At 46.4% G+C, this 22,121-nt stretch overlaps 1 protein-coding gene across 1 annotated transcript in view; it reads left to right on the top strand.

Moving 5' to 3' along the window:
- Window positions 1–16,546: 16,546 nt before the first annotated feature.
- Window positions 16,547–22,121, top strand: part of VEPH1 (ventricular zone expressed PH domain containing 1) — a 57,121-nt gene continuing 51,546 nt past the window's right edge. The window contains exons 1-2 of the mRNA XM_036388844.2: window positions 16,547–16,645; window positions 19,077–19,137. The gene's annotated coding sequence lies outside the window, so the exon portion shown is untranslated. The remainder of the gene's footprint in view (window positions 16,646–19,076; window positions 19,138–22,121) is intronic.

A 22,121-nucleotide genomic window follows, 5' to 3' on the forward strand; every position in this document is an offset into this window, starting at 1 on the left:
GATGTTTTCACACACAAACCTACAATTCTTCCTACAGAAAAAAATCAGAAAATCTCCTTTTTTTGCTCTTTTAAGTGTAAATCCAAGCTCTGGTAGCAAGACAGGTGACTGTATTGCACAGCCCCAACCCATTCCTTTTCACCAAGGTACAAAAGTTTCTCAGAAGATTTTGCTTTTCATTTCTTGATCACAAAATGCCGATACAAAGAGCATGACTAACAATAACTGCTACACTGGGTGTGAATATATTAAATATAAAAACACCCCAGCACCATGTGCAACCCCTCCCAACTTTTAGTGTCTACTGATTGACTCCTAGTTATAAATTAACCTGTTTAAAGTAGCTTTAATATTGCTATTTTCCATAAACTTGCTATTCTTGTAAGAATTATCATTATAGAAAGAGTACAAATTATTGTTCAGCAAGAAGGTTTTATGATCAGGTTAGAAAAAAATATTATTTTAAAAAGAATCAAGTTCATTTCTGATCTATTTATTAATAAGCCTACCCTGAGTCTTTAGCTGTAACAGGAAAATGATACCAAAATGTCAAGGAACAAAACTCCAAAGCTCCCAGTGAGCCAGGGAAGGTGATGAACAAAGCAGAGAGCCCAGGAGGATTTGGGTTTTGGCATCTTTAGAAGAAGGCTCAGTCCACAGGTGCAGTTTCCCATCATATCCAAGGCAAAGAGCAGGTAAAAGTTGCCTTCTGTGCATCTTCTCTGGAGCTAAACACAAATTTTATGCACAGATTATTAAAATAACAGTTTTATAAATACAAATAAATGTTAAAATGTACCCCACAGTAGCCAGTTAGAGATAATATGAGCATTTTGTGGTATAACCCATTCAAAGACTTTCAGTCATTCTTGCCCCGTCTTTCTGGGGCTCTGAATTTTCTGAGTTTCAGCACAAATCACTGAAAATTCAGGAACTGTTACAGTGCTTAGATCTCTGGTTAATGCCATTTTTGTGGGAGTGCAAACAGCAGGGATAATATCTCTTTCCAAATGGTAACTAGTTTTGAAGGAATCTGTGGCTGTAGCAGTGTATTTTGCAGACCTTTTTTAAAATAATGTGGCATTTCAGGTAGAGAGGGAATATGAATAGGCTTAGAAATTAATTCATCACTTCCATAATCAATTAAAATATGTGTATATAATGGACAAAGTAAAATCTTCTGCTCTTTTGATGTGTTTGTTGGGTTTTGTAAAATATACTGATAGTGAAGAGACTGTGGAGAAAGGTAATGGCATGCTGGTGAAAAGGGGATCAGATTTAAAACAAATTTTCCTCTAATTCTAACTTTTATTCCCACGATGGAATAGTTTGGAGAAAGAAAAGGTGGGATGCCTTTTGCTTGACAACAGTCAAGAAAGCATATTTCTACTTTCTACTTGCTTGTGACAACAATCATAGAAAGCAGATTTCTGCTGATAAATCCAGCTGTAAATTCTTCCCCTGCCAATCAATCTTTTTCCAGCAATCAAAGACCAGTGTTTTCCTAAAATTCTCATCATCCTTCTCTGAATGGAGAAAAAAAAAAAACCTTTTTTTCAGTCACAAAAGCAAAGTGGGGATTTGAGATGAGGAGGGCTTGGTGTGAGGGAGAGCCCAACGCTGGAAGGAGCAGAAAATCAAATAAACAAGTGCCAAAAAGGCACTCACAGAGCTGAGGGAATCTGCTGCCCAGGACAAGACAGCACCCACAGCCACAAATGGAGCCTGGCATTTCAGTCAGGTCAGGAGAGCTCTGGACAAGAAAAGCACACGGATTTTGGCAAGAATGCTCCGAGGCATTTCCGAGGATTAAACTGAGAGCCCACGGCTGAGTTTGTGGACAGAGCTCCTTTCAGGCAGGGCAGTGCTGCTCTTCAGGTGACCAGAGAGGCCGAGGAAGGGTTTAATCTTCATCTCACAACAGCGCAGATCAAAAGTGGTGCCAGGCTTTGGGATATGACACTGATATCAATCCAGTCCTCCTGCTAAAAAAGCCCGGGCACAATAACTCAAATCAAAACTAAAAACTGTAGCTCGAGCCACAAGAAAAAAAAAAAAAATCATCCTGTCTGGAGAAAGCAAACTCCTCATTTTTCACAGCTGAAGAGTTGCTGGTTTTCTCACTGTGGCTGTGTTTTGAAAATAAGCTGCCTCCCTGCTGGGCCATGCTGCTGGATTACAATTATTTCCCTGGCATTAGCAGGAGGGCCATCAAACTGCCGGAATGGGCTGTGAACTTTCCTGCTGCACTGACAGCACCAGGTACAATGGTGATTTTCCCCTTTTATTGATTTTTTTGTGGTGTCCACGTGGATGTTTACAGCATTTCCCGCAGGCAGAGACACAACATTTCTGTTCTGTTAGTTCAGAGCAGCGCATCCTCAGGGCCCAAAGGACACAACAAGCCTGGGAAGCCGCTGAAAGAAGCAATTTTATAACTTCTTTATTTTGGGATGGGTGGGGAAAACATCCACATACATGATTGCTAAATCCTTGTTAAAAAATCCTCCAGTTTTTTTTTTTTTTTTAAGTGCACAAACTTTTCAAGACACTTCTGGGTGGGATTTTTTTTTTTTTTTTTAATGGAAACAGGTAAGAATTGACATTATTGCTCGGGATTGCTGGCCTGTGCTGCTGGGTCCCGAGGAGCAGCTGACAGAGGGCAGTGCCACTCAGAGCTCCACACCCCACAGTCCAGGCTGTGCCCAAATTCCTCAGGCTGGGACTGCCTGGAATGACACACAAACAAATTAGCTGAAAAATAACATCTGCTGTTGATTTGAGGTCACTTTCTGTTTGCAGTACAAATATGCAAATGTAAAGGTAGAATTTCATGTCTCTTTTTCTTGGCAGCAGTGGAAGTTCCACCCCTTTTTTCTGGGCTCTGTGCCCAGCCCTGCTCTCTGTTGCAGTGCTGAGGGTGGCAGTGGAGGAACTGCTGGGGAACTCCTTGGTGGACATTGCTCCTGACAGGAAATGTTCATTCTCACCTTCTCTCTAATATTAGGATCATGTATGATATCTAATTTATGATTAAATAGCAGCTAATGAACAAAACTGAGGAAGATAATAGAATGTAACTTTCTTGCCACGCACCTTGATAAAAAACTGCAAAAGCCAGGATATTTGGAATGTGAATTAATGAAATCTCACTAAGATATTGATGACTGGGTCGTTTTGGACCAGGCAGTGGCCGTTCCATGCTCCAGATCCTGGGTTTGTGTCCGGAGGAGGCAGCAGGAAGGAAACCCCTCAGCACTGCCCTATCTCCAGGTTTATTATCAGTTCCATATTGAATCTGCTTTACCACCATTTAGTTTGTGGGGAGGCATCTGGTTTACTTCAGCCTTTTGTAACCTCTGCTGTACCATGGATTTTCTTTCCTAATTTTTTTTTTTAAATTGATGAGTTAATGGTTTTGATTTGATCCAACGTGAAGAGAGCTGTCTTCCATTTCAGACAAAACAGTAGTCCTTGGGCAGGCTGAACATTCCAGCCACCACCAGGATTTGCTCAAGCACAACTCCAGTAATTTCATTCCCTGGAATATGTTTCTTTAAATGCATATATTGAAACAGGACACATGAATATGTCAACATATTTTATGCTATAAGCAAATAAAGCCCACTTTCAATCAACGGGGAGGAAACCAACTGAACCCCACAAAGAAATGAGGCTTGGTTTCAACTCCCACACATTTCCACAAAAACCATGGAACCAGTTAAAATATGGAACCAGATTCCAAAAATCTATTGCATTTTTTATATCAACTGAAAGTACTCCATGGAAAATATTCACAGATGTGTGCGGGTCAGAAATGAGAAGCAAGGGAAAACTGGAGGCAACAGGTCTCAGAACTCCAGAATTTGTACACTCTATTTTTGGTTCCCATTGAAATAAAAGGCAGTTAGATGCTGTAGGAAAATCTCTCAGTAAAGACTGTGCTACATCATGGAGAACATTTTATTGTTGTAAAATCTTACCTTTTGTCACCTTCTGATTCTTGAGCTTACAGTACACAAATTGTGAAATCATAATTAGGTCCTTGGTCTCATAAAAAGCAGCAGTGACAATCTGAAGGAAATGAAACATTTGCTTGTTCAGTAGACAAGTAATTTGAAATACCTCTCAACTGCACAGAAATGTTGCTTCATAATCATAATGTGAATGACAAACACCAAATCACTGCCAGAAATAAACATCAGTGTAAATATTTGGGCAATTATGACTGGGTTTATAGATGGCAGAAATAAGAGAACCCTGTGTTAAACACAGAAGGGCTCAGGATGAACAGAGGGCTCACAACTCCACTCAAGCCCCTGAATTGGAGAGCTGTGATCCAGGTTGACAGTGAGGACTAGGGAGCAATCCCAAACCTGAGCCCACTGGACATGCCTTGCTGAATTCTGTGTTCACAAACATGACAGTTTTAATGTAAAGCCCCTCTCCAATTAATATTTCAGCTCACATTTCTGCAGCTCAACAGCTGAGCAAGCGTAGTTTTATTCCACTTGATCTCCACAGCCCTTTTACCAGGCCAGTAAATTATATCCCCATTATGGGAACAGACTTTGGAGTCAACCCCATTTTCTTCCAGGCATTTTCAGCTGCTGAGATCATTCCCCCTTTTCCTTTGTCATGTCCTACCTGCATTCTGAAACCTGAACTCAGTGACCAAGTGATTCAGCACTGTGCAAGTGCCAACTCCAGGGCTGCTCCTGACCTTTTCCCAACCCAAACTGAATTGGCAGGACAGGATTGCTGGGAAAGCATGGATTTAAATAAACCTTGAGCCAGCTTGAGCTGCAAGTGCACACACAACTCAGGGTGGAGAAGATAAGAGAGGAGAGGTGATTTATTCTCATTTGCTCTAAGTGGCAGAGATTAGTGTCAAGTCAGTACAACAGCACAGTACATCAAGCTCATTTGTCAACCACCAAATATTTTTGCAAACATGAACAACATGCTTCTCTGGCATATTATTCTATCTGTATTATGCAGATAGAGGAACATATCCAAGATAAAATTAAAAAAAAAAAAGAAAAAGAAAAAAGGCAGCTTTTGCAAAAGGCTTCAGGCAAGATTACTCATGTTTGAATCTGAGAACTGCTTAAGACTTTCAACTTCGGGGAGTGCAGCAGGCAGCGAGCAGACAATGGCAGCGAGCCTTGTGCCAGCCCTCCCACACATCCCTGGCACATTCCTGCAGGAGGTGCCCAAGCCAGGCTCCTGCTCTCTGCTGGGAGGGACCGAGAGCAGCTGAGGAGCCACCACTCCTGCATGGGGCTCCAATCCCAGGAGCTGCTGCCTGCCTCCATTCCCACCCCGTGCAAATCCCCAAATCCGCTTAGGGATGCTGAACATCCTCTGTGCAGAGCCCTGCACATCCCGGCGGCCGCAGCAGCTCCAGTCAGCCCCAATGCCCCAGAGGAGCCTGCCAGACCGCAGGGAACAAACACAGCCCCTCTGGGGGTGAGCCAGGCTTCACCCACACACTGCTGCTCCTCTTCCTCATCCAGACACAAGCTGCACTTCCACGAAAGAGAAACGCTTTGTGGATCCAACGTGTAACACTCCAGATTTATCACTGCAGCGTTTTAGTGTGAGCTCGTGGTGGATGAGGTGGTTGGTGACACTGAGGGGCCAGAAATCTGCTCCAGGATAAGCTAAACCAGGGAATTTATTGTAATCCAAGACCAGAACTCTCTGAGTTTTCATGTTCAATGTGATTCTGATAAAGTTACAATGTACTTATTCAGATTCTGAACATGCTACTCACTCTTAAAAATATGTTTATATAAAATATTTATCTATTTGTTGGTTCCATGCAATTAATTTGGAGATAATGCTGTGAACAAGAAGTAACTTATGACTCAGATTCCAGGTGGGCCTTAAAGTCACTAAAATCTATCCAGCTTAATCAGTGACTCTACACAGTGTCAAACAGTTTGTGTTATTTAACACTCCACAGGAAACATGGGAAGCATAAAAAACTTGCAAAAGGCAAATGTAGGGTGATCCTGCCCCCAAATTCCCTAAATGATGCCACATTATGCAGCAAACTATTCAAATATCGAATAAGTTTCAAAATTTGTTTTCACAGAGCATCATTCCCTGTAAAATCAGAACTCACTTTGCTCATCAGCCAGAAACTCTTTTTCTTTCCATGAGACTTCAGGCTTTAAATGCTGGAACAAGTTTCCTGCAGGAATTGGCTGCCTCTCCAGAGAACTGTCATCATTGGACCTAAACCAATTAAACAATAAAAATACATTTATACACTGAGAAATCACCTGAGCCTGGAGGATATATTCAGTTTATTCTGCGTATACTGGGGAAGTTACTAGACTTTGCAGCCATCTTTGAAAATAAATTTTAAAGTTTAAAAAAATGTTGCAAGTAGTGTTTCAAGTACTTTTTATCCCATTCTGGCACTGTGCAGCTGAGCAGACTCACTAAAACAAGACATGGTATTTAAATTTGATTTTTGGGTTGTTATTATTCAATATTTATGCAGCAGAATGTTTGTGTTGCCAGTCCCTGAGACTATAATTTTACTATTACAAAAATTGCTACTTTTCTTAAATCCCTGGCAAAATATCCTGTCCCAGGAAGAGCAAACCCAGGAATTCCACATGAAAAGAGGATAAGGAGACTGCCAGAACATTTCTTTGCTTGCTGTAGTATTGAAGTTGTCAGTGATGAGAAAAGCATAGAATGGTTTGTGTTGGAAGGGATCTTAAATATCATCCAGTTACAACCCCCAAATTATAAAATTATATTAAAAATGGCTTATGTTCCTATAACAATTCTTTGCCTGTAACCCCATATTCTGTCTGAGATTGCTGCTCAAACACTGGTTACTTCCATATGGAGAAGTTGCAGAGAAGGTGTGACCTGGACCCTTGGCTCCAACCCTTTCTGCAAAGGTTTAGAGCTTGTCCAGCTACAAACAACACTGTTGTGGTCCAAGGAATTTAGGAATGAGGAATCAGTAACCCGAGCCTCTTGCTTGGACACTTTTTCTCATTTTAGTATCTTACTCTGGAGTGAGTAAACAGAATAGACAATGGTTTAGAAGTGAAATCGACGTGCTTAGGAAGAGCCTCTGAGTGCAGATGAGGAAATGCAGGTTTTCCCTGGAATTTGAGAGATTTGGGAGATTTGGCACAGCTCCTCTGCCTTTCCAGCTGCCGTGAACATCCCTGCGCTCTGGATGTCAAATACCCAGGACTGCAAGTGATGTATGAGGATGTCAGATGTGTGTTTGGCTGGTGTGCCAAAGGTCTTTAAAGTGCAGTTAAGAGCAGCTCAAGCCCCAAAAGGGGTTTAGTTTTACAGTGTGCATCATTTAATTCCTGCTGGGAAAAGGAAAAGCTGGGCCATGGAGTAGCCAGGGCTTCTGCAAGCATGTCCCAGTACTAACCTGGTCACTGGATTTTGGCCAAAACTGTTCTCTGAAAGCATTTAGGACACTCCTGGTCATGAATTCTGCTTGGCCAGATTTCACCTGGGAGCCAAGGCCAGTTCCCAGAGAACAATCCCAGTTTATCTTAACCTGGGATAGTGGAAGGCGTCCCTGCCCATGGCAGGGCTGGGATGGGATGAGCTTTACCATCCCTTCCAACCCAAACCAGTGCGGGTTCTTTGATTCTGTGATCTAGGATTTTATGGTTTTATTAACAATAATATACCAAACACCAGAAGAGAAGGACGCCTCTTTCTGGAGAGCCCAGCATCCCATCCCGGGGAGCGGTATCCCTGCAGGAACGGGGCTCCCAGAGCTGCCCTTCCCCTTTTCCCTGCGGAGAAGGGAGCGGGTCCCCGGGGAAGCCACGGGAACGGGAGAGGCAGGACAGGGGAATAAAACCGGGAACGGCACCGGGAGCGGCCCCGGGCAGCGGCAGCGGGGACCCGGACCGAGCGCGGCCGGTGCGGATCCGCAGGGCTGCGGCTGCGGGCTCGCCTGGACGGAGACCCTGCTTGCGGGGAGGGAGTAGGTGAGCATGGGGAAAGTGGGATGGCAGGGATGGCCGGGACGGCCGGGATGGCTGGAGCACCACGGTCCCCACAGCCGCCGCCCCGGCCCTGCCCGGCCCTGCCCTGCCCGGCCCTGCCCGCCGCCATCGCCTCAGAGCGCGGGCGCGGGGCGCCCCCTGCTGGCGGGCGGGCGGCGCTGCGGCCGCAGCTCCCTGAGGGCCGGGCCCGCCGGCGCCGGGCGGCTCTGGGCCCTTCCTGCGGCCCGGACACAGCGCGGGTTTAATCCCTGAATCCCAGCCTGGGCAAGGCTGGAAGGGCTCACAGAGGGTGAGCTGCTCCCCGGGCCCAGATGTGCCCTCCAGGGCTGGGCAGAGGGGCGGCATCACCGCCTGACCTGCGGGAATTGCAGCAGCATCGTGAGACATTCCCAGTGCAGCATCAGCTCCCCCCTGCTGGCTTAAATACATTTAATCTGATCAATAAAAACTGCAATACAAAGAATTCTAATTAACAATCCTAGGGGCTTTGTAGGGATCTTTGTCCTTTTAGAAACAGAATGGTTTGGGTTGGTAGGACCTTAAATCCCACCCCGTTCCACCCCTGCCATGGCAGGGACAATTCCCACTGTCCCAGGTGGATCCAAGCCCTGTCCAGCCTGGCCTTGGGCATTCCCAGGGATCCAGGGGCAGCCACAGCTCCTCTGGGAATCTGTGCCAGGGCCTGGCCACCTGTACAGGGAATGATTTTTCCCTTAAATCTCATTTAACCCCACTCTCCTCCTCAAGGCTATTCCCCCTTGTCCTGTCACTGCAGACCCTTGTAGAAAGTGCCCCTCCAGCCTCTTTGCAAGCCCCCTTTAGGTCCTGGAAAGCCAAACATGAATATTTTAGAATATTTTGATAGGGAAGAGTGTTGTATAATTTACTGAATTTTTAATACAGTTTTACTTTTTATTCTCATACAGGCTCATCATGTCAGTGGTTGCTGCAGCCTAGCTAATTAACACAGGGCTGGGGGAATGATTAAAGGCAGGCTCTGGGTATCTGCATTGTTCTAGTTTAATTGCTGCTCAGGCAATGATTCACTGTTGGTTTTGGCAGTTGAGCTGCATTTGTCTGGCACGGTGAAATTCCCTGTTCTGTCCATGACACTCATCTGTTGGGGATGGGCAAAAGCAGGAGGGTTTGTAACAGTTCTGGTGGCAGGCTGGTGCAAGGAATGGGTTTTGTTAGGTGTCCCCTCCATCCCAGGCACTCCAGGATTCTGTGGCTGCAGGAGGGAGCTCCTGGATGGACCAACCCTTCGTGCAAGCACATTGTCCAACTGGCCTGAATCCACCCGTTTCCTTCGGATCTCTGCTGTAGCCTTGTCACGGGTCCTCTTTCTCACCTTGTCTCCCTTTGTTCCTGAGTATTTAAGAACTCATGTTAATCATAGGAAAAAAGGAGCAAAAAAGCAATTTGTATGTGGAAAAGTGGTGTAAAGATACCTCTAAAATCCTTCCAGAGACTAAAAACAGTTTTCAGAAACAGAGATTGAGATTCCTGGGTTTATCCAGGCCTGTTGCTGTCCCTGTTCCTGAATAAACACATCTTTGATGCCACGAGCTGCATTTCATGACACTCCCTTAAAAAAGAAGTGACTAAAGAGAGGATAATGTGGAAGACAGCCAATTACTCCATAAATGTAAACGACATTAAAAGTGCTGTGTAACATTATATATTTATGGCTACAGTTTTGTTCTGCTGTCACATAACAAAATGAATAATGCATCAGTCCAAGAACTTGTCATTAAGTGAATTTCTTTGTTGCCTCGCTGTTAAATTATAAAAATCCTTTGTGTGTACATATGTGTGACATTAACCCCTCCTGGGAGCAAAATATAGAGTGGGTGAAGGCACTGTTAGAGTGGCAAATCAAAGTAGATTTTATCATTTTACAGGTGAAGTAATGTTAAGGATTTGAAGACATTCAGGAAGGATTTTTTCTGTGGATGAGAGATGATAAATGCACTTCACTTCTGAAAAACAAACTCCTCGGTACAAGAAGGATGGGGATGCACTGAATCCAGGGGAGAGCCATGGAAATGGTTCAAAATCCAGCTGGAGGTGGCCCGGAGCACCCTGCTGGGGCTGGGCTTGGTGGCCACTGGAGGCACCTTCCAGCCTCAGCTCCACTCTAAGGGATGGGACACTGAGTAATTACAAAGATGAGACTCTGACTCAGATGGTTGAAGTTAAGAGAAGAATCTGCTGAGCTGAGATCTGGAACCTCCTGAAAACATCTCTGAAGTTCATGGTCTCCACCCCCAGCTCCTGTGGGTTCCAATCTCTTTTCCATGTTGCTTTCCTTTAATCCTTGTCCTCCTGAGGAGAGAGGGGAGCATCTATTTACAGCCTGACAAGGGAGACCAGAGGGCCAATCTCACTTCTGATCAGGAGAAAATTGCCTTTATGGTTAGAGTCAGTTAAACTGGATATGGAATTTCAGCCCCCAGCTGAAATCCTCGTCCTGTCCTGTGGGTCCTGCTGAGGGAAAAAAAGGAAACCCTAATTCAGTTGAATGAAGGTGAAACAATTTTGGTGTTGTGCCTCCCAGGCTCCTCAATGTAGATGCACGTGGATGAGTTAGCACCTCTCAAAAGTAAGATTAAACTTATCTGAAATACCATTTATCTCAGAATGCATTAATCTGATTTTTTTTCTATTTTCTCCTATTTCTCCCTAACATAATTGACAGCAAAATTGAATTGGTTTCCTACCGAGTTGGACTTGAAAGGTGAACACTGAATTTTCTATTACGTGGCTTTAATGCAATGTGTACACCTCACGATTTGATAAATTCAGACCTGCTGGGGAAAAGCCAGGAACCACATTTTGGACACAAAGGATCAGATCTTGTTTTATTTCACAGGATCTATTGGTTTAAATTTTGAAGTTATGAGAGGAAAATGGTTTCTCTGCAAAATATGTTGAAAATTCGGGGAGTTGGTTTCTGGAGCAGGAGGTTCTCAGGTCAGGGAGGATGATGGAGGAAAAACAGATACAGGGATACCACCCCAAAACCCCAAAACATCCACCCCATAAACAAACCCAAACTAACAGAACCCCCAGAACACAGAGAAGCTGAGGAAATTAAAAGTTAGTGAGGATTGCTCAGGAACAGGACAGGACAACATGAGCAGAGTGAGAAAGAGGTGAAAATAAAGAGATGTTTCCTTCAAAAGAGACATTTGAGAGAGCAAAGAATCATTAATTCAGACACAGGAACAAACCAGTGACCTGGTGTCCTCTGTTCCTAATGGAGTGGGGAAAAGTCTCTGGCTAATGAGTAATTTCCTAATTGTGGAATGTTGGAAAGCTTTGCTTAGGGAAGCAACATCAGGACAAACATCAGGTGAGCCTAGACCTGACAGCTCTTGCCTCAACAGGTTTGGTGAGCTCGAGGATTTTCCAATCCAACATTCTACAGTTTCATGTTTATTTACACAAAGAATTCTACAAATCTAGCAAACAAAGCTTTTCCTGCCAAGCCCCTTCCACATCAGTGCTGGTATGAATTAATTTCAATAAGGTTTCCTGTGAGGTGCTGCCTCTGTTCTGTTTTCCCCAGCCTGGTTTCCTTACACTCCCAAGTGATGCTGCTGCTGTGAAATGAGCTGCTGGTGGAAGCTGTTCCCCTTTCAAAGCCCCGTGCTCCTCTGAGGTGCAGCTTTAATGGTGGAAAGCTTATTCAGCAGATGTTTTAGGGGTTTTTGTGCCTTACTGAGGCATCTCTCTGTAGCCAGGAGGACACCTGTGCTCAAGCAAGGTGTGAGCACTTTGTAGAGCAGGTAGTGCTTCTCTCCCCTGTAATTCAGCACAAATCCCTGTGTTCGTTCACACTGCTATGGAGTAGCTGGTTTCATTAGCAGCTTCAGAGGCCGGGTGATTAATATTAATAATCCCTGTTAGCCTGTAGAGTTAATTAGGGTGAGAAACAGCTGGATGCTGTGCGGAACCAGCCCTGGCTCCAGACGCGGTGTCTCTGCCCTGATTGCTGAGCTCTTAACTCGGGCAGCTGGGACCGCCAGCTCCTCACGGTTCCCTATCGATACCGCTCCTCCTTCCTGCTTCCAGGACCCTTTTAGAGGCTCCTGGCTCCTACCCAGGACCTAGCAGCGTGCTCGGAGCGGTCCCTGGAGTCGGGCGGGTTTTTCCTGTGTGGGATAGCCGCTCTTGCTCTCCTGGGTGAGTTTTCCTCCCTGCCCTCTCAGGGACGGAGGGTTCGTTCCTCGGGCTGTCAGCAGCAGCTTCCTTCATTTGTCCTTAAAAAACCCTGTGCGAGCCGAATGCAGCTTTTGAGCCCTTCGGGTATTCCGAAGTGGGAAAAGCCTCCAGGAATGTCAGGAGCGCAGGGCTGTGGAAGGGCTCCTCTGTGGGGAGCGCAGGGCTGTGGAAGGGCCGTGGAAGGGCTCCTCCGTGGGGAGCGCAGGGCTGTGGAAGGGCCGTGGAAGGGCTCCTCTGTGGGGAGCGCAGGGCTGTGGAAGGGCTCCTCTGTGGGGAGCGCAGGGCTGTGGAAGGGCCGTGGAAGGGCTCCTCTGTGGGGAGCGCAGGGCCGTGGAAGGGCTGTGGAAGGGCTCCTCTGTGGGGAGCGCAGGGCTGTGGAAGGGCTGTGGAAGGGCTCCTCTGTGGGGAGCGCAGGGCCGTGGAAGGGCTGTGGAAGGGCTCCTCCGTGGCGAGCGCAGGGCTGTGGAAGGGCTCCTCTGTGGGGAGCGCAGGGCCGTGGAAGGGCTCCTCTGTGAGGAGCGCAGGGCCGTGGAAGGGCTCCTCTGTGAGGAGCGCAGGGCTGTGGAAGGGCTCCTCTGTGGGGAGTGCAGGGCCGTGGAAGGGCTCCTCTGTGAGGAGTGCAGGGCCGTGGAAGGGCCGTGGAAGGGCTCCTCTCTGAGGAGCGCAGGGCTGTGGAAGGGCCGTGGAAGGGCTCCTCCGTGGGGAGCGCAGGGCTGTGGAAGGGCTCCTCCGTGGGGAGCGCAGGGCTGTGGAAGGGCTGTGGAAGGGCTCCTCTGTGGGGAGCGCAGGGCTGTGGAAGGGCTCCTCTGTGGGGAGCGCAGGGCCGTGGAAGGGCCGTGGAAGGGCTCCTCTGTGGGGAGCGCAGGGCCGTGGAAGGGCTCCTCCGTGGGGAGCGCAGGGCCGTGGAAGGGCTATGGAAGGGCTCCTCTCTGAGGAGCGCAGGGCTGTGGAAGGGCCGTGGAAGGGCTCCTCCGTGGGGAGCGCAGGGCCGTGGAAGGGCTCCTCCGTGGGGAGCGCAGGGCCGTGGAAGGGCTCCTCAAGGCGCAGAGCTGCGGCTCCAGTGGCACCGACCCAGCGCTCGGAGTTGGGTCGGGCTCAGGGTCTGAAACCCCCGCAGCAGCGCAGGTATGCGGCTCAATCAGCACAGCTCATAAACTATGCGGCTCAATTAAGGAAGCCCTGTCTGTGGAAAGCCAAGCCAGTGGAAGGAGATGTCTGAAGTAATAAAACATGCGTTCAGTGGGGAAATGATGCAGGTGGTTAATGAAAATGTTACCTGAGATGTGAAATGTGAATGTGTGTGGGGATGTGAAAACAAGGCTGGGTGTGTTTGAGTTTGTCCAAAGGGAGGCTGAGGTGACTTCTTCTGTTGCTTGTGAATATTTTGGAGACCTCTCTGAACCAGCAGTGGTTATAAAGAAATGAGTATGCAAAGTTCCCCTGTTTGTGATCAACTTTATCACCACGGTGGCGCAGCAGATGTTGGGTTTGTGATGCAAATGAGCCTTCGGAGCAGGGCAGCTGTTAATGAGCTCTGAGCATTGCACCAGGCAATACCCACCTGCAAACCCTAGCAGCAGTGCCAGGGCTCGGCAGGGTTTGGCTCCTCCAAGACCTGGGCCATAATCCCAGAGTTTTATTCAGGGAAAACCTCTTTCAATTTCAGCAGGGGCTGTGACTGTGGCTGGTTCACGGTAACTGGAGAATAAGCAAGACTTGGTATGGAAACAAGGGGAGCCTTCACATGATCCTCGAGGTGTTTGTGTCCTGGCTGATTCCAGCAGAACCAGAGGAACGTTGCCTGATTTTAGGAATATGAGTGGGTTATGGGAACACTCATGGGTGTTCTGCTTGGAGTGCAGATTTCAAGGCCATTAATAAGTGGTGCCATGTCCTGGATCTGTCCCCTGCTGAGGCCACCCCAGCACAGAGCAGGATTTGAAACTTGTTATTTATCCTGTTCCAGATCTCAGCCTCCAGCCCAGACAATTATTAGCCACACTGAAACCCTCTGGAGGTGTGATCTGTGAGTCCTGCACAACTCTCCTTGGTTTTCCATGGCTGATTCCTGGCATACCAACAGGATTTTGGTGTCGGGACAGGCTGCAGGGACATAAACCTGATTTTGCCATTAGCCTTTTATGTTAGGAGGGGAATGGGTTCTTATGAATACTCAAAATTAAAGAGACTCCAGCCTGACTGTGAAATTAATAGAGCTATCAACCCCCCCTCTGTCATTATACAACAATTGTTAATTATTTACAAGCAAAGTTCTGCAAGAACAGTATTGTAGCTGTCGGCATTGTCGTTATTAAAATTAAAACACTTTGTCTGGGTGGAAGATAACATGAGTCATTTTTGTGAAATGTAATTGAAATGTAATGAATATGGAATATTCTGTTGCTTTTCCCCAATTAGTCAGAGGGAGAACAATAGCCTGTCTCTTCCCTAACAAGATGTTTGTTTTTAAAAGTCTAACAAAATAAATATTTCCAGGGCTTTGCTGAAAAAGGGCGTCATTCATTGTAGCTGTTGTAATAAAAATTAAAACCAATTAATTTTTTTTCCAGGATGGGGGAAAAACCTATTTTCATAAAGTACATTCTCTTCTTTCAGCTGGTGAAATATGTATGTGAACCTTTTTGCTTTATTGCCACAATATCTTGGTTTGTCTTATTATTACAGCAAAGACTTTAAAGCTCATCTTGTTCCACCTCCTGCCATGAGCACCTTCCACTATCCCAGGTGGTTCCCAGTCCAGCCTGGGCTTGGGCACTTCCAGGGATGGGGAATCCACAGCTCTGGGTGATTTTGGCTGCTATTAGAAGTCAAAATTAGGTTCATGATGAGCAAAGGAAGCTCTGAATTCCTGCTGTACAAGGAATAAAGTGTCGTTATCAGATGCAGAAATAAAATCCAACCCCCTGCCTGTGCTCTCCTAGTCAGGCCCCTCTGCCCTGTGAAATTTATTATGTTAAAATCTCCTGTTTAGAAAATGAATTTCAGGGTGAGAGTACTTCTGTCCTGCCATCATCTCACAAGCTTTTTTACAGTCTCATGGAAGTGGGAGAGAAGCTGTGTTCCTGTCGTTCCTGAGCTAAAAGGACGATGTAGGAAACACACAATTGGATTTCCCTTAAAGAACAACAACAATAATAACTTTACCATCATTAAAAGAATGTCTTCACTCCCCATTAATTTTGTATTTGATTGCCCAGGCTGTGGTGCTATGAACAGGAGCAAAAAAGCCATTAGGAGGAATTGCCATCAAAATTGAGGACCTGTGTGACTGAATGTGTATTCTAAGGAGCAGATTTTTTAAAGAAACTATTATTTATAAACTCCTTCAGTATTACAAAAGCCCTAACAAGAGTTGTACAAACATTTCTCCTCATTATCTTTGAGCAAACAGGCTTTCCTTTCTCCCAGCAGCTGCCCAAGGGTGCTTGACCTTACACTTGGCTGTTCCCAGTTGGTTCCTTTGATATTTCTTTGGCTGTTATTAGAAAAATGTCCTTGCTGGGACACTCCCGGTGGGGGTTTGCTGCTGTGCTCTCCCAGGAGAGGAGGACACAGCCAGGCTCAGATCCCTAGGGTCAGTTTTAGTTAAGCTTGACTTGGTGGGAATCTGGGATTCATTTGTCAGAGGGAAGCTAAGGGGAAAAGCATGGACGTGCTTGGTGGGGAAGGATCAAGTGTGTGCAGAACGCCTCTGGAATGCTTTGGAGATCGCTTCTGTTACAGCTGCCAAGCTCTGGAGGTGCTCAGGTAGGTCCTGGGCACGGGTCCCACCTGGGCAGGTCCCTTTGGAAGGGCTGTCTGAGGCTCAGGAGCTGGTGAGATGCCACAAGTGTCAGCTGAAAGGTGCATTTCCTCAGGGTCCTGCTCTCCCCTGACTTCTCTCTGGGCTAAAGCTCCTCCAGAGGCACTGAGAGGCTCCAGCCTTCGAGAAGAGGCCCCATAAGTAATATTAACTTCTGCAATTTCCTTGTTACTCTTAAGCAGGTTATTAATTAACTGAATGTAACCACTGGCTGTTGATAAATCCTTTTAACTAATTCAAATTCCCTATCGAGCTGGGAGCACTTTCACTCGATCTGCTGCCCAAGTTAAGCTGGGTGAGGAATTATTCCTGATGTGTTTTCCAGCACCGGGGTTGGGGCAGAGGGAGAGAAGATATTTGTTTGCTTGATTCCACATGACAACTCCAGGGTAACTGAATAGGCTGTACGGTCGGCTTGACAGGGCTGAGCACCCGCCAGCAGCCTGGCTCACATACCAGAGCCAGGGGGATGGAAGGGGCACTGGCAGCTGGGATGGAGCCCATCCCAATTTCTCCACAGAGCGCCAATTTGCCATCAATTATTCATGTTTTTCCCAGGTTTCGCTTCTGAGAGGTATGAATAACTTAAATGTGTGTTGGTGTACCAGCTAGAATAATGAATAAATCACTGCGAGGAGGGGAGCTGGGGAGCAGGGCTGGGTGTTAAATAATGGAGGCAGTTTGGAGGGAGTGTGGTCGTTAGCAGCGTGGCTGTGCCTGGGTTTCTCTGACTGCAGGAGCTGGGGCTGTGGGATGTAGAAATGTGTTACTGTGGTGCCTGAGAGGAGTGCTGTCAGTTGGCTGGGGGTGCCAGGAAGGGAGAAGCTGTGTCTGTGTGTGGCACATGAACCTGCAGCACCCCTGGATCCTCCTGGGGCTCAGCTGTCTCCTTCCCCTCACTGTGCTTGGGGGCACTTTGTCCCTGGGCTGCAGAATTAAAGCCTTGCTTTGGGGGCACCCTGGCATGCTGGGGAGCTGCTGGTCCTATTAAATCACCAGCTGGAGAGACACTGGGGTGGATTGCCAGGTACCTGGGAGGAACTTGAGGACATTCAGTGCTTGTCTGGTGACTGCTGCTTCAGGAGACTTTGAGGTTCAGTGATTTTTGCATTTATTTACTGCTCTAGTCCAATTTTCCCTGCCAGAGTGGGCATTTCTCATGACAGGGTCCCTGTATTCTGACCCTGTAGTCTCTCATGCTCTGGCCCATTTCCTCCTTCACTCCCTTTAGACAGAAATACACATTATTCCCTGTGTAGAATTTTAAACCAAATTCTTTTTCTGTAACATCACTACGGTCTTGAAAATAAGTCACAGATCTAAAAGCTCATTAAGCAGCCTTGAAAATGAGCAGCTTTTGATGGCATCATTGTAGCAGTGATGGAATTGGTGTTTGTTATGGAGCAATTTATTCCACTTTAGCACTGTGTTGTTTAGTTTAGTCTAATATTTAATATCACAGAGACATTTAAACATGGAATTCTTACAAATCTGCCTCACTGATGTTAAAAATGCTACGTCTTATGAAGTGTTATATAAAGCATCAGTGTGTGCTGAACCAGCAGCCAAATGGGATTTCTTATAGACTGAAAATCAGAGAAAACTGTCTTGACAGCCCCCAGATTATCAAGTAATTTATGTATATAAAAAATTGATCAAGTTGTCTGTTTGCAGCAGTAGAAGTTGCCAAGTTCCTAAGTACATTCCTACCCCTCTGCAGCAGCAGCTCCTGCACAAGCTGTGCAGCCAAAATTGCCTTGGAGCTCGGTGAGATCTGGTTCAGCTCGGGCAGATTCTGCCCCATAACCCTGCTGATTAAACCAGTGCATCACAGGGGAGAAAATTCCCACATCTGGAGGGACCCTGAGCTGCCTTCAGGCTGTGGTGGTGGCCCAGCCCTGGAATTCTGGTAGGAGAGAATGACAAGGCTCTGGAATTGCTGATGGTCCTGCAGTGGCCTCCACAGGGATGGACACAGGTTCCTTGTGTCCAGAGCTGGATGCTGAGAGCAAGCCAGCTCCCAGCACTGCAGCGAGGTGTTCATCAGTAAAAACCAGTTTTAACCCCTGCAATTAATTTTAGGAGCTAAAATAATTAATAGACTTCATAATTAATCATTTAATCATCTGGTCCAGCTCAGCATCCGTGGAATTTCAAGGGATGTGAAGTGTGGAAACCTGTCCTGACAGAAAAAAAGAGAGAGGCTCATAGGAAACAATGGTTGTCTTGTGGGAAGATTTTAAATATATGCAGCTGATCCCATGGGAACTGCTGTAGACTATTCACCCTGTGTGAAAATGATGCTCTCTCAATATAATCTTTAATCCTTTCCTTTCACTGAAAAATGTGAGAACTTTATTTCCAAGTTTTGAAAGAATGCTCTGTTTTAGGGAGTAAATGCTTTCCAAGCATAAAAATTAAAAAAAAAAAAATTGATTGGTGCAACACAGAGGGGAAAAGTTCTCTGAAATATCTTGTAATATTCTGTCCATGAATTGCATATGTGGATGTTCTCGGAAAATGTGTCCAGGCTTTTTTTTTTTTCCCAGGTCAGTGTAGGGGGGGAAGGAAGTATCCAGCAGTCTTGGCAATATTACAAACTTCTGTAACTCTTTGAGACAGAATTTTGTGGAATTTCTTTCTTGTCAGATGGGGAAGAAGAATTTCAACAGAAGGGAATTCTACCTGAAATTCAAATTTTTCTTTGAGGATGGTTCTAATCTTCCTGCCATTCTTGGAAAAGGAAGTGACAAGTAAATATGCAGTTGTTACAAGCTGCAAAGTCCAGAGCATGGAAATCCAAACCTGCTCTGTTCACTCTGTGCTTGTGTGAATAACCAGCCCAGGGCTCAGCAGAGCTGCTCTCCTGGCCCTTAAGGGCCCGGGTCCTGAGGGTTAAACCCTGTTTGGTGCAAACCAATCATTGCTGGAGCCGTCCTGGGGGAGTTTTACAGTCTGGAAAGGCAAGGAGTCACTGACACTATTTTCCTTCTGTTTTCCTCCAGTGCCTTTCATCCAAAGCACTCTGTGTAATCCATGAGTTAAGCATGGCAACATGGCTGAGAGGTAAGGAAAGAGTTTTTGTTTCCTTTTTAAGGTTACTCAGAGCTCTGGGCTGTGTTGTGCCCACAATAAAACAGCTCCCAGTTCTCTAACACGAGTCTCTCCAGGCTGAAGGAATTCCCAGATCACTTTCCTCTCCTGTGGAATTTACTGGACACTTTAAGTTACATTTTTGAACCGGCTGCTCATTCTGTACCTTTTAGATTTTTGAAGATTTCAGAAAATGAGCTTGTCCTTGTGTTTAGCAAAGAGCTTTGGCACCTGTGATGGCTCAGCCCTTCAGTGGGGAATAAGAAATTGGAGATGGGAGCATCCCTGCCCTCACTGCAGCTCCAGCAAGGGAGAAACCAGAAAATCCTGTAAAGGTTCACTTAACATGAACTCCAGAGGCCTGAGTTCCCTAAAATTCCTTAAACAGAGTGAAGGCTTTCCTGATGGATGTTGTGTAGCACAGAACTAGACAAAAAATGTCATTGCACAATTGTTTGAAGGTTGTGGTTCTGTTTTCAGTGCGATAACACCCAAAAAATCAAGCAGCTGGATTTACACTTCAAGTCTTTTGGATGTTAAGGAAATTATTTTCTTGTAGAATTTCCTTCACTGTAAATATAAAAAAAAAAATATATTTTCTCTCTTCCTCTTTGGTTTAAGAGGGTTTTTTTTCTTGTCCTTCTAATGTCATTCTGCAGAAGCTGAGCTCCTGATAAACTCTAAGGCTCAGCCTTTCAGCTCAAGTTCAATGGCTTTTGGATGCCTGTAGGTCCGACTGCCCTTTTACATGGGATTTTTATTGTTACTCTTCTATTATTGGGGGAATTATTTTGCAAACAGACCAATTCAGTCGCTTCAAGCTCTGAAACCTGTCAGGCTGGCTTTTATTCTGATTGCTTCTGATAAGGAGCTTTGGTAAGAATGTGTGCCTGCAGCAAGTGGAGAGACTCACCTTGGAGGGGAGCAGCTTCAAGGTCCCAGGGAAAGGGTGGCTCTTTCAGCTTGGCATGAAAAGGGAAAAGAGGTGTTGAAAACCAGATCAAACCTTGGAATTAATGTGGGACTGCACCAGAACCAGTGCAAGTGGTTTGTGTTATAAGCTGAGGGTGTTTTCCTGCATAATGATGAGTTGAAGTTTGTTCTGAGCGCTGGAGTTCCTGCTTTGTTCCCGATGTTCTGGCCTTGGAAAGGTGTAAATTCCTGCTCTGAATTCCCTCTGCAGTGCCAGGGGGATCCAGGCAGGATGGACAAACTTTGGGCGAACCCTTTGCCTTCTCCATTCCTTCTGTGTGTGGGACACAAATACAGGCAGTGAGAAAACTTTGATGGGTGGTGTGGAGTTCAAGCTGATGGAGATTCAAGGTGATGAGACACATCAGGAGCTACACCCTGCAGCAATTTCATTGCCCAGCTTGACCCTTTAAAAAAAGAAAATTTAAAAATTACATTTTATAAGACACATGATTTGTTTTCTCTCTTGCTCAGTGCCTGCTGCCTATTAATAGCAAATCTTGTAGTGAGCAAGGAAATGCTTAAGGAACAATTCTCTTTAATGCTGATGGAAGGAAAGTATTTCCATTACTGTTACACAATGTAAGCATTAAGAGGATTTGCTATAATTCCATTTCCAAGAGCTCACAATAAATAAGTGTTTTCCTGCATTATCCTGAGTGTTGTCTATAAAACTCACACAAAATTCTCTGTTTGGGTAGAGCTCAGGAGCTCTCTGAGAAACTGCTGTGCAGGAGCACACCCAGGGGAGGATCATTTGCAAAAGGCCAGTGGTATTCCCAAGGATCAGGGAATATCCTGAGCTGGAGGGGACTCAGGAGGATGATGAAGCCCAGCTCCTGCAGAAAGGGCTGCTGTGTTTCAGAGCAGCTGATCCGAGGGGAGGGCTCCTTCCTGGAGCACTTTTCTGCATTATGTGGGCACATTTTGTTGTGCTGCTCCTGAGGCTCATGTTAAAAGGCAAAGCAAACCTCAGACCCTCTTTTGTGCTCACTTAAAGGCTGCAGAACGACAGCATTTATTCCTTTGGCCAGGAAATCTCCTCTCCAGCAAGGCTGTTCACTTGTTCTCTTTCTTTCAAACAGTGTGAGCTTACTGAGGGCTGTTTCCCCTCCTTCCCGGGGAAGGATAGCTTTCCACTAACACAGAGAGTTCTGTTTCCTCTATTAAAAACAACTGCCCTCAAGTGGAGCAGGCTTTGTGTTTTGCCCTGGAAACAGAGCAGCTCATTCAGAGATAAGGCCTCACTGCATTTGGGTTCTTTGGTCACCTGACGGAGCCAAGGGTAACTTTTAGGCTGCTTTAGTCTGCATTCCTGGGATGCCTTCCCTGTGGCAATTCACAGCCCGGGATGCCTGCCTGCCTGCCGGCCTTCCTGCTGCCCCTGGCTGCTGCCCGGGGGGACAGGAGCAAAGGGGCAGCCTTTGTCCCCAGAGCACCTGGCCCCATCCCTGAGGATGGCCTGGGGGGATCCCAAGCAGGTAAAAAAATCTATGTCTGAGTCTTTCTGACCTTCTGGTTTTGGGTTTGTGAATGGCTGAGTGTGAGCAGGTGAGAGCATCTGCCCTGCCGCCCTCCCCGTGCTTCAGGGGGGTGATTTGTGCCTCGGGATTTGCAATCTCGGCTCCTTTCTGCTTCTGCTCGACGGGACTGGGAGTCCTGTGGAATGGCATTGGTGGAGCTGAGGAAATTAAAACAGCCCTGATTTGGATTAGCAAGTGCAGTGTGCTGCCTATTAAAATAGAGATTGGTCCAGCGAGCTGCTTCCAGAAGGTTCTCAGGGTTTTGCCTTGGTTTTGCCCCTTCTGTGGATGCCCCAAGCCTGGCGTATTCAAAGCCAGGCTGGGTAAGGCCTTGGGCAACCTGGGCTAGTGGGAGGAGGTGGCCCTGCCCATGGCAGGGGGGCTGGGACTGGATGGGCTTTAAGGTCCCTCCCAACTCTTTAATGTTCTGTGATTCTGTGATTATATTTTGCTTTTTTTTTT

Source organism: Molothrus ater, chromosome 10, assembly GCF_012460135.2.
Source record: "Molothrus ater isolate BHLD 08-10-18 breed brown headed cowbird chromosome 10, BPBGC_Mater_1.1, whole genome shotgun sequence".
Taxonomy (NCBI): Eukaryota; Metazoa; Chordata; class Aves; order Passeriformes; family Icteridae; genus Molothrus; species Molothrus ater.